Source organism: Acipenser ruthenus, chromosome 17, assembly GCF_902713425.1.
Source record: "Acipenser ruthenus chromosome 17, fAciRut3.2 maternal haplotype, whole genome shotgun sequence".
Taxonomy (NCBI): domain Eukaryota; kingdom Metazoa; phylum Chordata; class Actinopteri; order Acipenseriformes; family Acipenseridae; genus Acipenser; species Acipenser ruthenus.
Window position 1 is genome coordinate 6,115,516 of NC_081205.1, and position 14,575 is coordinate 6,130,090.

The 14,575-nt window shown below is 39.2% G+C and overlaps 1 protein-coding gene across 2 annotated transcripts in view; it reads left to right on the top strand.

The window, feature by feature from the left end:
* The first annotated feature begins 694 nt into the window (after nucleotides 1-694).
* The window catches only part of LOC117423583 (rho GDP-dissociation inhibitor 1-like), a 31,887-nt gene continuing 18,006 nt past the window's right edge, over nucleotides 695-14,575 (top strand). Inside the window, exon 1 of one of the 2 annotated variants that reach the window (XM_034039625.3) lies at nucleotides 695-841. The gene's annotated coding sequence lies outside the window, so the exon portion shown is untranslated. Of the gene's footprint in view, nucleotides 914-14,575 lie in introns of both variants that reach the window. The other variant, XM_034039627.3, reaches the window with a different exon arrangement.

The window sequence follows — 14,575 nt, forward strand, 5'->3', positions numbered from 1 at the left end:
CATAGCCATTGTATCGGAGAAAATGGCTGTTTAGTGCAAGTCCTCTGTATCCTTTTATAGACATATGCCCATAATATTGTCTGCTATAGAATGACTTGTGCCATACCTGTATTGAACAAAGACATTTTATAGTGCTGGTCATGTATTCCAGAATTAACTGCGTTTTCATATTTCAAAACATTTGAAATGAGCATAATAGTCAGAAGAGACAGTCTGTTATAACTGTTTTTGCAATATAGGCACACCTGCCATGTTGTGGCTAGATGTTTCCCTTGGTTGTCTCTAATTAAACTAAAAGGTGCACAGACCAAACATTTTAAACCAGTTGACAGCCTCTGTTATTCATGAAGATCTTTTATCTTCCACACCCAAGTGCTCTCCCCAGGCAATGTTGATGCATTATACTACCCAGTGGCTATTTTTCTTAATAAATTATGAATGCTATTCAGCAAATGCCTTAGAAATAACAGCAGATTTAATACTTAGTGGTATTCTAATGTAGAGTCAGTTGTTGTTTACCTAAATTGAGTCTCTTTGTACAATTGTTAAGTTGTCTAATGTAGTATTGTGTATATTATTTATGAAGACGTTAAAAAAAAAAGTTGCACGTAACATTTTGACGTCACCGTTTCCACTCCTTGCGCGCTTCCTCGGGCGTCTCAAGGCCGCGCATGCGCCCCTGCTTGTTCTCGCTCGCCCCTCCCCTTGCGCGGCGGCTAGGTCCCGGAAGCGTGTCGGGCGGGTGCTCCACTCCTTGTTCGCCATTCTTGCTTGGGGAAGCGAGCTGGTAGCGTGGGGACTGAGACGCTCAGAAATATTCAAATAAAAGTGTTTTAGAAAGGTAAGGTCGGAGTACAGCCATACCTGGATCATTGTTGTCAGCAAGGGGCTTCCAATTGATGAAGATTTCGGGGTGAATACATCCCAATTTTTTTTTTTGGGCAGTATATTTGTTTTTTATGGCTAAGTTACCGTATTTTTGAACACCATTTGTATATAAGTCCAGTTTATATTGTAGAGTAAAATACTTATCAATAGCTTTTGTTATGAAAAATACAAATTTTTTAATGTATTTGATTTCAGTTTTTAGTTTTTTCTATTCGACATTTGCACATATGTCTCGTAGTACATGATAATTTGCAAAAAAAAAAAAAAAAAAAAGTGATCATCTCCGGGCAACATAACTAAACTAGTTTATATATGTAATCTAATAATGCTATGCTTGCACACCAGTATCCAAGTACTGTAGTACTTTTAAGTAGATTGCTAAATTACATGAAAGTTAGTAGATGCTACATTCCCTGCAATTTTAATTAATCTGATTTTTATTAATATAACGATCGTTAAAATCAGAATTCTCTTATCTATTCAGTTTAATGTATTTCTTTTTTTTCCTCGGTAGATATAATCTGTAATTTATGAAATGTGACTACTTACTTGGACCTGGTGCATTTCCTGTTCCGTGGTGTCAAGATCAGATATACTAACTGATAGTGCCCCTTGTCTTAGGCTGTTATGGTTTAAGGGAGTAATGTAAAGATATTGGTTTTAAGACTATGCGAGGATCACTTATTTTAATGAGTATTTTAAGATTGTTCCAGGAGACTGCGGGTATGATCGACTAAGCAGAGAAGAGCGATTCATTTAATACTACATGTTCTAATGAATGCATGTCTGGATGCTATTAGTATAGTATTGTCACGCAGATACATATCATTGTTTGATATGTGAATCGAGCAGCTATGAAATCGATATAATAATAACAAATACAGGTATGAATGGATGGCAAGATCCTTTGTGATCTTTGTTCTTTTCAGTAGCTAACACGTGTGTGCTTTTAGTGGGTGGGCGTCACCTGCTTTACATACATCTTAAAAAATAAATAAATAAAAACTTCAATATTTCACTGCAGGGTATTTGTTATTGTAATGCAGAATGGACAAACGTGTATTGTGAAGGCATATGGCCTTTTAAAAAATCGAATTTCTGAAGGTGGCGTTGATCATTTTCCTGGTGTCTGCCTTTGCTTTAGATTTAGCGTTTACATTGTCGCCTCGTCCAGTCTCAGAATCACGACGGTCGTTCTAGTTCATCCTCCACAGACCGGGGGGGGGGGGGGGGGGGGGTAAATGTCTGATGTGACACCTCCTGAACGCCAGGCTCCTAAACCGCCGCTCAACACTAAAAGACGGATTTCTCAAACCTTGTTATCATATTTCCTATTTGTCTGATTAAAAAACGAGGAAATAAAAGTATAACATTGGCAGTGTATATAATTAACTTTGCATTTAACAGAGTGGGCTATTACAAGAGCGGGGGGGGGGGAGTTTTTGGACATAAGAGACTTGGGTACATTGCATGGTGACCTGTATGAGCCATGTCATGTATTGCAGGGAGGTTTTTTTTTTCTGCTCTTAGACAAGCAAGGGTTCTTGGAATGTAGATCATCACCAATATGGTGTCTTGTTGTTTCCAAATAGATCACAAATATGAATCCTGCAGCTGTTTTCTTATTGTAGTCTTGGCAAATTATTTTCAAGTTAGCCAAGTTAAAGATTCTTGTATGTTTGTACTGCAGTGCAGACAACCCAGAGCTACAGCATCGTAGGACAACATAGCCCTGGGCAGCTTACGGGCAAGCCCGCAGGCGCCCGGCCAGTCTATAGGGGTCGCTGGTGCGCGGTGAGCCGAGGACACCCTGGCCGACCTTGTGTGTGTTCAGAACAGCAGTAATATTATACTGACGCATGCTTTACTAGCTTACGGATGTCCTGGCTCTAGCTATGAAAGAATATTGGCTTTGTTTCCTGTGACAGCAGTTTAGTCTGAAACAAAATCATAGAAGGCTTAATGCATAGAAGGCTTGGTGTTTAATATACCAGGGGCTAGGGTGGGGTTGTACTGTACATACATTATTTGCTTTCTCTTTGTTATTGGAATAGGATGACCGATTTTGCACTTTTGCTAATGGAAGAAATGTTTTCTGACACCTGATCCCATGTTGGATGTTGATCAGTTTGCTGTATTTATGCTGCAGCGTTAACAGGTGCAGTTTTACATGTGCATGAATGTAGGTCATGGCTGACCTCCCTTTCGGGTTGCTGAATCCTGTATTTTATTTCCCTGGCTGAGGATCTGTATGGTATTGATGTGCCTTGTTTGTTCAGACTATCTTTTAATAAAGATTTTTACTGTGTAGTAATTTTGCAGAACTGCTAAATCTATGTAAGATTTTGCTGTTTTCACTCCTCTGATTTGAGATTAAGCTGCTTCTGTCTTTTACCCAGCAGCAGCAGCAATCACTGTCTGCCTGGGCCTGTTTGAGCAGTCCTGTGTTTGTAAAAGGGAATATCTGGAAATTTGGCAGGCAATTTCTTAATTTTCTGGAGTCTGTTTCTTGTTAAAGTCAATGCAGCTTGGAGCAGCGTATTGGCACCCAGGCCATCTGGGTGATGCACATCTCGGTTTTAACGAGAAACAAAAATGCAGCGAACTAGAAGTGAAAACAGGTTTACGATCATGTTCCTTGCAATCAAAATTTAATTATTGGCTCATTTTGCTGGTCTTTGCTAAACTAGTTTTTTGGAGCTGTATTTTGTGAATTAAAGAGCTGAGTATAAAATACTCTAGTATTCCTCAAACAGTCTTGTGTAAGTTATTGAGATTCTTAGTATTTTAGTTTTACTTCCTTGTGTGCTATGATTCAGAATAAATTCTACAGTGTACTAGTGTGGACTTTCTATGTGGAATTAAATGACAAACTAAAATACAGCAGACAGATTTTGGGGGGTTATGAAGTCAATAAGACACTTTGCAATATGCAAAAGTCATTATAAAGTAATTGGTAGGGCATTCATTGTTGAAGAGAAGGTTCCCTTTAAAAATGCATTACAAATCGCAAAATGCAGCATTTTCAGTGCCATTCACAACAGCTCTTGAATGATTACAGCAGCTTGATGTAGATTCTTTCTGATTACCCATGATCATTTAAAAAGTACATTCAGCCTACAAGACTTTACATCATCATCTACTATACAATGCACTAAAGTTAAAGACCATAGAAAGAAAACCTTTTGTTGCTTCCCCCTTCCTGTACCATGCTGCGTCTGCCTTCTAAGATGCAATAGCACTGGCTAAGTCAAGTGTTATCCCTGCATGGCTTGAGCCAAGTCTTTCTTGGCCATGGTTTGGTATTTGATTCTGAGCAGTAGACACTTTCAGAGTGCTGCCTTTATCAAGATCTTTGTGTTCTCCTTCTGGTAGCTTTTTTTATCATTTCTATTTCGGGTTTGTGATTTGAGACCACAGGTGGTCAAAGATTCTGTCTTGTCGCTTGATCAAGCAAGCCAGACTTTTATCTGATCAGAGTGCTAAGCTGAAGATCTGCGTTAATCAGGGCGTTTCCTGCTTATTGATGGTGCTTATAGGTAAAGTACTAGAAGATCCATTGAGAATGAACTGAGCACTTTAAATTAACAGTGAGTGCAGATGGCAAAATACAACTTTTGGTGATTCAGTTGTACATAGTACTATTGCTTATATATTCATTAAATGCCATCTTTCCAAAAATAATGGTAACAATTTTTAAGTAGCTGTCTCATTCAGCTGTACTTTTAAACTTTGAATAAAAACACTTGTTAACTCAGAAGAAACCTATGTAAGCGTCTGGATGCCACAATTGGAGAGTTTTTAGTGTTGTGCCTTCGAATTTCTCCCCCTGGGAATGAATGTTCTTAAAGACCGACACATTGCGTTAAGTGCCACATCAGCTTGTGATGAAACCTGTTGTTCTGCATGCTGAGTTAAAGACAAGGTGTCTAGTTGAAGGATATTTTGGCCCCTGTAATGTTGTGGTTTTATTTTTGACTGGGGAGCTGCTGCTTACTTACCTTGTTTCAGCACTATAGACTGGGTCCAGTCAACTGATGACACCCCTGTGCGTCCCTCTCCTCCAGAAGTAAAGGTATTGTAGGAGGGGGGAACAAAAATGTGTAAAATAACACAAGCCTTGAGATCTGGTTAGCTGTAATGGACTTGCTAGCTGAAGGGTGTTTAGAACATTATCTTTTTCTTTTGTGACTCTGAATTGGATCCATTCATTAGGTTGTAGCCATTGCCTTGGATCTTTTCATGTTTTTGGAGGATGGATGAAGTGAATTCAGATAACCTCTTCCCATGACTAGTTCCCATGACATAAGCTTTGAATATTACCCACTATCCTAGTAACGTGTCGACAATGCTCCACACCTTCCCACTGCTTATATTTGAGTGGAATCCAAAATAAAATATGTCACATGTTTATATAATATGTTATAAAGTTAAATTACACACTGTAAGCTGAATCTACAGGCCCATGCAGCTATACTATAGCCATCTGCCATTTAAAAACGAAAGCAAGTTCCTTGCCAAACCACAATTTTAAAACAAATCCCTTTCATTGTGGTGCTCTTCTTTTAGAGCCTATAGCAGAAAAATCAAGTCACGTGATGTGGTCACATCTTTTGCCCTGCTGACCCCATTTATTACTGTTTAGTGATGCCTTTGTTTCCTGGCTCTCAGCTGATCGCTGTTGTTGCTGTTGGTTTGTAAGCTACAGTTGCTGTATATACGTCTTTCTAGTCCAGGAATCCGGTCCAACCTGCAACTCTTGTTTAATTGAACCCAGGTCCGAACGTGATTTTGACCCGGTAGATCCACAAGTTGGTACCACTGAAGATGGGTTTCAGTGCTCGGACACCTCCATGATCCAGCACAGTTTCTTTTGATCTTGTTTCCGCCTGGTTAGAGCTAGGATATTTACTAGATCAGAGGTCTTATCTATAAAGCAACCCCCATCAAAGTAGAATGCTGACATTTGAGAAGATATTATTCTTTTGGCTGTAGTGCCCTGACCTTTTCACAATATATATAAACATGAATTTACACTTCCTTAGTTGGCAGTTTGTTTAACTGTTCTTCATAGTTAACAAATGTATTTAAGCGTTTGGGTGCATTCTTCAGGACTTTTTTTTTTTTTCTTCATATCTACGCCTAATTTCTACAGTATATTCAGAAGGAAGGTCATTGTATACTATGACCTTTGGAAAGCAACAGTTACCGCAGTGCTGTGGAGGTTATGACAGGATGCTGGGAGAGAAGGTTTGTGAAAAAAAAAAAGAAAGCCTTTCAGAATTAAATACCTAAAAGCTATGATGTAATATTGTAGTCGAGTAGCAATTCGACCAAGATGAAAGTTTAAAATAAATAAATAATGTACACTGTTATAGGGTACTGTAGTAAAACTGGTACAAAGAGTCAAAATAACAGTTAGTTTATCTGGGGAAGGTTCAGAACCAGAAAGACCAAAAAAGAGAAGTTCATACTGTAAGTTTAGAGGACGGTTGCAACAGAAAGCAACGTTGCCTAATACATGCACCAGGAAAAAACAAACAAACAAAAAAAAAAACACATTGAGTGAACGATGTACGAACTACATTATGTAGCAGCAAGCAGACAGATTTCTAACAAAAATATTTATTTTCTCAAAACATGCAAGTCTTTATACTCCAGATCTCAGTAATCACAGTCGGACAGCTGAATGTTCAGGGGTTAATCAGCCCTTTTGATTCCGAATTGAACCCCCCCTGGACACATGTTGACTGAGCCAGGACCTGCTGAGCCACATTCCTTCATTTGAGGTCCCTCTCAGCCCCCAGGAAAGCTGCACTCAGAGCTCAAGCTGGCTCTTGGAGCCTTCCTGGGGGCCAGCTGGCTGGCGTCGTGTCCATGGAGAATTCATCAGAGCAGCTGGTCTGCCATTCAGGAGTACTGAGCTGATGTGTACTTGTCTGGATCAGTGCCAGGGGGTCTGATCCCCAGACCTCAAGTACATAGAATGGAGGCCTACTATAAGGCAATCACTGTGACCGTTTGAAATCTCAGACTTTGTGTGGCAGCTAAAGCAAAGTATTTGGGAAGCAATACAGACTGAAACTTCAAACAAAAATCTGAATTTCCTAGAACTTGGAGGAACGCAATTCCTTTCCCTTTGCGCCAGTTTCTTTTGTATCTACCTTTCTAAGATCTTGCCGGGGGACACCAATAAACGCGTTTGTGAAAACATTTGCCTACATCTTCTATGTAGATTTTTCCGTGGATTTTTAGTGTGGATGAACCCCAGAGTCGAGTTTTAACAGAGAACAACATAATAGCAACTTGCTAGCCTTGGGTATTGAAAGCTTCCTTTTTAACTCATATAGGGCATGTGAAAATGCTTGTTCCCAGTAAAGTTAATGGTACTCTGCACTTTCAAGCCTTGGTATTTACCCATCCTCTTGTGAAAGGGAAGCACTGCGTGACTATGGAAAAAGTGTTTGTTAATGTGTATCATGTTTGTTTGTCTCGTGGAACCTTGCAATATACAGTCACTCCATCTAAACATTTACTCCTGTATCCAGAATGACCTCATTTTAATATTGATTTTTTTTTTTATTCTGCAGTGCAATTTGCTTAAACGATTGAAACCACACGATGATATTCACATCCAACTTTACAGATTTCTGTGCAGGGAACAATGAGTACAGTCAGCCTGGCTTTGAAAAATATTGTTGAGCCATAGGGCTTGAATACACTGATGCTTGGTTTGATTTTTAGCTCTCAGACAAGATATCCACAGTCTCTCCCAGTGCTGTAACCAAATGCCTGGCATGGAGGTCGTAACGAGAGAGTGGACCTCACCTGAATGTCCATTATTATTGCTTAGTACTGAAGATTGTAGGTTTTTTTTATTTTGAGGGGGGGGGGGGGGTGTCTAGCCCCTGCCTGTTTCTTGCACCATGCTCTTTGTTGCTGGGGAGGTTAGCTATCCTGCAGAGAATGTCCACCAGTATCACAAGCACTGTTGATATTTAATTGGCACTCCAGGCTACCACTGTGGTGAACGGGCCGCAGTGCTGTTATGATGGATGTCTCTGCCTGACTCCTGTCCCTGCTGATGCGGCTCAGTTGTCAGAGTCCCCTGCTGTACACGTTGACTGATTTTAATTAAGATTACAAGCATGCCATCCTTTCATTCCTTGCCCCTGAATCGGAGACCACCTTCTCCCGCAACATGCACTCTAAACCCAGCTTTCATGTAAACCATGTTACATGATTATCTACTTTAATTCAAGCTTTGCCGCAGGGACTGGGCTGGGCTGGAGTAATGCAGATTGCTTTTTTTTATTATTTCTAGGATTTCTCACATAGCTGTTGTGTGAGCTTTTCTAACACAGTCCCACTCCATTTTAAGACTGACCAAACGGATATATTTATATATTTGTTTTCGCGTGAATGTTCAGCAGATCCCTCTAAGATTGTTGTCTTCTTGAGAATCGTGTTGAACTTGGCTGTGCTTTAACAAAGGAACGGGTCCTCCCTGCAGCAGAGGACTTCAAGCCATTGTAAGAGACAGGAAACTGTAGGCGTGCTTCAAGCTGATAAACCCGAGCAAGTAACAATGTGGGCAGCCCTAGGAAGTGAAGGTGGGGGTAACCTAAATTGAGGTTCAAGGAGAAGCTCTGTCGATATTGCCTGTTTTGTATGTTCAGTCCTCAGCTGTTCCATTTTCACAAGCGTGCACTGAATGCACAATTTTTCATTTATTGTCGTACTATCCCTGGGGCCTGCTTTGTCTAGTCTAGCGTCTATGAAAATGTGATGCTTTTGGGACCTACTGTACTGAGATACATTCCCTTTATTCTGATTGAAGTGTTTTCTTTACAGTATCATTCAGCTTGCACTGTTTTGATGTCAGTGTAGTCTATATATGATTGTTTGTAATTTTAATGCAGTTAAGACCCTTTTTGGAGATCTAGAACGTCTGTCTTTTGAGTTAAGTGAATGATTTGTCTTTTAGCATATGTGTTTTTAATTAACTTCTGTGGGTATCACCTGACAGTCTGAATTCATTTTCAGAACGGTTTTGGAAACTGTTTAGTAGTACTGTGGTAAAAAAATTGAAATTCAAATAAAATTGAAAAAAGCCAAGCTGCATCATGGACATATGATGTACAGTATGTAAACTGTTGTGACTAATTGGTGCTTTAGTTTTTATAACTTTATTTCCGTCATTCGATTTTATAACTCACTTTTTTGACAACAACCTTGTCTTGTTGAACAACCTAATTGTAGGTCTTGGCTGTCCTTGAAATAATTTGAAATAAATAAAACAAAATCCATGAGCTTGCAAAAGTAACTCCCTTCTAAATAAACTGTGCCTTCTGATCAGGTATGTCTAAATTCAGAAGGCCTGTCAACTGAAAGTGCTGAAATGTAATTTTTTTTCCCCCCATTTTAATTTCCTTTTGTTGTTGAAAAATCAAAAGCTATGCTTTCTGATGGAAGATACTGCACTGTGGTAAACCAATCGTGCAATACCTTGACAACGAAAACAATGGATGCGTAGCTTAGTGTTTTGTCAAGGTCCTGAGCTGTCACCCATGATTACAAGAAACTAATCAAGTGGACACATGTTTTGCCAAAATGTTTGTTCACAGTACTTGTCATAGTGGCAGTAAAACTGCCTTAACTACAGCTGTACAAGTTAGGTCATACAGACAAATGTTTCGGTTAAAGCTGTCTTTGAATATGCCATATGGTAGAAGCACAGGTGTGTGAGGGTGTTGCTCCATACACAGATGTTTAATCCCTGACCTGTGCTTGGCTGGGAATTCAAACCGTTTATTTGAGTACAAAAGGAGGTCTGACTCATTCTATTAAGCTCCTGGTGGGCTGTGTGGCACCCAGGGTTAATGGAACTGCAGCACACTGCATTCTCATTCAGAGATTCTCATTAATGCGTAAGGGTCAAGCAGCATGTTGACATTTTCATGTATTTTAATATATTAGTAAAAAATCTGATTTGATAACTTTTTTTTTTTAGAAGTGAAAACTCCCGCAAACCAAAATAGATTTTTATTTATTGAATTACTCTGGCTCACTCCCCTATCCTGGAGAATACAAACAGTAGTTGTTCCTCACTCTCTCTCTCTGCGCTAAAAAATAAGCAGATTATACAAAGAAATAGACAGATAATATAAATGAAAATACAGAAGTTTATAAATACCAGCTGTCAGGACAGGTGGTGCCTGTCTTCCCTGAGCGAGCCGACTGTGAGGTAGACCTGGTCTCAATTACAATTGTGTATAATTTGTAATTACAATGTAATTGTAGTTGAACCTTGGCAAACCTGTGTAATTGTAATTTGTAATACTGTATAGTTGGTCAATTACACACCTTTCCATTTTCAACCACTTTTAGTGACCCACTTTGTTTGAAAAATAAGTAATATAGTAATGTGTGTAGCTATTTTGTTACTTTTTGGTGCAATTGTAGTTATAATTGTGATTTTACAACAGCATAATTGTAACTAATTGTAATTGAACAAAATATCTTTGTAATTTCAGCAAACCTTCTACACTTACTATAGTTGAACCCAGTTCTGCTTCAAGGTGGAGGCAGGAAAGGGATTGGGTTTGTCAAAGAAAAGACATCTGTCCGCAAGGCTCCATTTATCTGTTGGTCACAAGGCCCCAGCCACAACCAACCTAAAATATTGGTATCTCTTAAATGCCAAAATCACGCAAACTTTGGAAAAAAATGATATTGGAATTTAAGCTTGTAATGAATAGTTGTACACCACCTGCTATGGAACTGTGCAGTGCACTAATGTTGAGCAATGCGTATGTAACCAAGCAACCGCTTCAGAATCTTGGGATGACAGACGTTGGGGCGGGACATTACTGTGGGCTGTAGGTTCATTTTCCCTGTTGTTCTTATTGCTCAATCTTTTCCAAACAGAAACCACACGTGAATGAAAAGAAAATAATGGAAAACAAAAAATTGTGTGACTGTCTCAATACCTAATTGTACATGTTTAAAAAAAAATACAAAATAAAATAAATCAAAGCTCACTTAAAAAATGAAATTTAACAGTGCATAATTACTGCATCATTTTAGTTAACTCACTTTGTTTACTTGTTTTATTGGAAAGCTTCCTGTGGCCATATCTCAGAATAGGATACTTTTTAAATGTAAACTTAATTGATTATTGCACTTTGTGATTCATATTCTATATTCTGTTGTTTTTTTTACAAAGAGTAGTGTAATGTTTGTACCTCCCTTCTTAGTGTGAGTGCTGTGAGATCAATAGTAAATGGTGCCCAGCAATACAATATGTCCCTGCTGGAGTTTGGGTCGATGGAAACATGTGCAGGGTTTTGCCCTGAGCAAGATTCCATACCCAAGTAAACAAGTGTGCTCCATTATGGAGCCAGCAGCTGACAACGTTAATTAGTTCTGCACATTTTAAAGACCATAGACCTCGCAAGGATTTAACAAAAAATCCCAACAGCAGATTTGGTTCCCTTTCAAATTCAAGACCAAAAGTAAGGAGCTGATCAACATTATGCTTCAGTGCATGAGTCTAATGTCTTTACTGATACCAGGGTAACGTTGAACCTCCCCACGCTGAACCATCTTGATTTCCTGGTCATCTTTAGCTGACGGTTGAATAATGCTTAAGGGACGCAGAATTGCAATTTAATTAAGGAAGTTGCTGGTTTCTCAGTAATTATTGAAGTGAATTACAGACTGATTTCTTGAGTTCATTATTTCATTGCTGCCAGGCTTATAAACAGAAGGTACTGTAGTTGGTATAATAATTTTGTTTTGAGCTATCAGTTCTGTTGATCTTGATGTATTTCCCATCAGCCTCCTCTGCTTGTGTGAATTGAGTGCTGTTACCATGGTTTACAGATCATGTAATATGCCTTGTAGGGAAAGGACTAGATCTGTTTGAACAGTTTGCAGATGGAGTATGATAGAAGAACTCTGTATACTCTTACTGGAACAAATCATCTACAACATGAAACATTTCAAGAACTTATTGATCACTGAAACCTACTCCATTTCCTTCTTTCTCAGTAAGACTTGGAGTGGTGTAATACATGAATAGATTTGGCGTGACGTGTAATAATTTGTTACACTGATGTTATGATAGTTATTAACTAACATCTGTCTTTCAATGTAAGTTTTTGTAAATTGTCAGCTCCCTATTTGACAAAACACATGTTTTTTGAAAAAGTTTCAGAAAAAGTAGCTGTCGTATCCAGAAACATCAAAACCATTTGAATATGAATCCCACATGGAGAATCCTACTTCTAGGGTGCTAAATTAAATCCTGACCGCAAACATGTATCCTTGTTAGCCATGATCTTGGTAGTCCAGTGCTGTGTGATTTCTGTTGCCTGTGATGAGAAAACAGATTGGGATAAAGTAGTCTGTTTATTTGACAAATTGGGCTTCTCACAGTAAACTGTACTGGAAGAATAATAATTTGCATAGCTTTTTGAAGTTGCTGCACTTTTTAGATCAACTGCCAGAAGGATTAGTAGCCCTTGGTATTGTTACACATATTTGTGACCCCCTGTGGCAAAGTGGTTTGCAGTGTGCAGGTGTAGTGGTGATGTGATTAGAAAACAGAAGACAGACAACAAAGTTCACGATCCAAACAGATTTTATTTTGTAAACCTGGTGTGGCGACCACAAAGAATAATCCCAGGCAATACACAGCAATATGTATTGCACTGTTCCAAAACAACGGGTTGCAGTCCCACAATAATACACAGTTCGTAAATAATAAACACAGTAGAACACACACAAAGACACACACGTTAACAAGTCCAGAGCGAGTGCTATAGTGCTCGTGGTGAAATACAATTTATTTGTGTACAATGGTGCAGTGCTGGCCTGTAGTGACTGCTCAGGATCGTGTTAGCTGTCTAATAATAACAAACAAGTAGATTTTTAGACACGACAAAACAAACAAAACACTCCCGGTAATTTCACAGTACTCCTTTCCGGTTTCAGCTTAACCATAACAAAGGAACAGATCACCTCGCTACGTCCCCTTATGTACCATCAGTCACACCCCCTTGGTTAGCGAGTGCAACCGTTTGTCCTCCAATCCGCGGTTGCCAGATCGCTTCCCTTCCGGGTTGATAACTTGGTGTACCGCAGCTCCACCCCCTTTCTAGATGGCTGACTTCCACCTAACCCTGGGAATTAATTGTCAGGCCATCCAGTCCAGGGCACTCTGTTCCCTTTACACAGCGCCCTCACAGGTCGGGAGGAAGATTTATAACCAAGATTCATTCTTTCTCTGTCACACCCCCATAGTTGCACAGCGTTGGTAAATGCTAGACAAATACCCAACAAAATGACTTCACAGCTGCTTCACAGTATTTTGGTAGGTCATTTTTGTGTTGGTCTTCAGTGTTAGTAACCATGTCCAGTTTTACCCAATTACAGTTACTTCCCTTCTCATCTTTGTTTATTTGTACTGTAGAGTAAACTTTACATTTTCCATCTTGAAAAAAGGTTGCCTTCTTATTTTTCTTGGACAATCTAGGTGAACACTCCATTCCTTGCACCTTGTTATTGGAACTAGTGCTTTGCAGCAATCGACTGGATTGAACTGCTGTTCACTTGATATGAACTAAACTCAGTATCTCAGGTAACACCAGTCTCCTTCAGTTTAAATGGGAATCCTGTATAGCATAAACAGAGCTATAGTTGTGTCTCTGGCTACAACACATTCTCAGTATATCGCATTAAATCCTGTTTAGTATATCAGTTTATCTAATGCAGCTAGATTGGAGACCACCCAAGTTCAAAGGAGGACAAAAATATATATATTTTAAACGGGTTGGCTACAGAGTTTTTACAGTTGTGAAATGCCAGCTAGGGAAAGAGATTGAAGTTTCCAATTCTCAAAGCCAGAAGGCCTTGGCAAACAAAACTGTAAATCGCAATGCCAACTGGACATAAAGTATGCGGATGATGATATGCTTGTAATTAAAGTAGAACAGCGCTAATCCTGTTGAGCCATGAGGTACTTCCCAAGAAAGTTCCAGTTTTTCTGACTACCACTTTCCACATGACTGATCACCTTCTACTTTTATACCCTGATCCCATGCTTTGGGAGAATGCCCAGGCTGTATGTGGACCACTAGAAAACGGAATCCTCCTGACATTGCAGGAAGTGATCTCTGTTTTAATATTCACAGATGCAGCCTGGTTTTATTGGGGCTGGTGGCTTATTTTTTCGTTTACTTCTTTTTGAGGGTGTAGTAGCCAAACTGTAGTTTTAAACTATGTAGTAGAAGTCTTCTCTGTGCCTTGTCAAAGCTAGCCACACTTGTAACTGCAGGAATGTGTTATTCACTTGATATGAATTTCGCAGTTTTAATTCTAGCCGATTTCCTCCTCCAAAAAATGTTTTTCAACTTCAACACACTGCAGGTGTGGGAAAAATAACTGCAGATCAAACGCAGTAGACATAGGCGCCATCAGGTGAGCAACAGTCATTTAAATCCCCAGGCGATTGTAATCTGGGTATGGCATCAAAAACTAAACGTAAAGACGATTTCAGCTCAAGTGAACTCCATTATTAAACACTGATGCAATCAAGAAAAAGGGACTGTGTGACTGAAACAGTAAGTGACGTCTTGAAAACATTTGGTTGTCCATTCAACACATGATCAGTTTGGTATGA